Source organism: Etheostoma cragini, chromosome 18 (genome assembly GCF_013103735.1).
Source record: "Etheostoma cragini isolate CJK2018 chromosome 18, CSU_Ecrag_1.0, whole genome shotgun sequence".
In the NCBI taxonomy this organism is placed as follows: Eukaryota; Metazoa; Chordata; class Actinopteri; order Perciformes; family Percidae; genus Etheostoma; species Etheostoma cragini.
Genome location: NC_048424.1, coordinates 12272102 through 12273005, shown reverse-complemented (window position 1 = coordinate 12273005; position 904 = coordinate 12272102).

Here is a 904-nt window from a genome sequence, read left to right as displayed (position 1 = left end):
ACACACACACACACACACACACACACACACACACACACACACACACACACACATACGCTTAACCACACACAAAATTACTGACAGGGAATTTTTTTAACGCTCATCAACCCCTCACCATCATCTCATTGCTGTCTGTTTACACAACTACTATCACAATAGTTACAACCAAACATTCTTATGTTTTATATGAATATACAGTATATGTGTCATAAATATATGTGTTACTTAAAGCTACAGTAAACACCCCCTGGAGAAGTATTTCTGTTTAGGCCTGCCTTAAATATCACAGTTCCTGTCGTGATAGATGTCATTTCTGTTTATGTATCCCTCCGAGACTAGTGTTTGAGATGGGAATCTATGTTTGAGGCCGGTGTGGTGGGCTGAGGTGGGGGTGCAGGTGGCTGGATGGAGGAAGGGAGAGGATGAGGTGTAAATATAACTCCTGGTCTTAGTCTGGGCCCCTTGGCTTTCATGGCCTCACAGGAAAACAAGTCTTCTCAAGAGACTAAATGTGGAGCTCATACATGAAAGTGTGTTATTGTAGAACAATGAGGACTTGAGAGAAAGTTGAGGGCCATTTTTTTTCATCACATTTGCAACTTTGACAACAAACTAGAGCTGGGCAATATGTTGATGATCTATCGATATCGGGATACGAGACTAGATAACGTCTCAGATTTCGGATATCGTAATATCGTAATATGGCATAAGTGTTGTAAGTGCATTACAGCAAAGATGTACCAGACTTACCAGACTGTTGTAACTGTTCTATTATTTGCCTTTTCCCACTCATTACTGATTTTTATCAAAAATCTCATTGTGTGAATATTTTGTGAAAACACCAATAGTCAACACTACAATATCGTTGTGGTATTGATGTTAAGGTATTTGGTCAAAAATACCG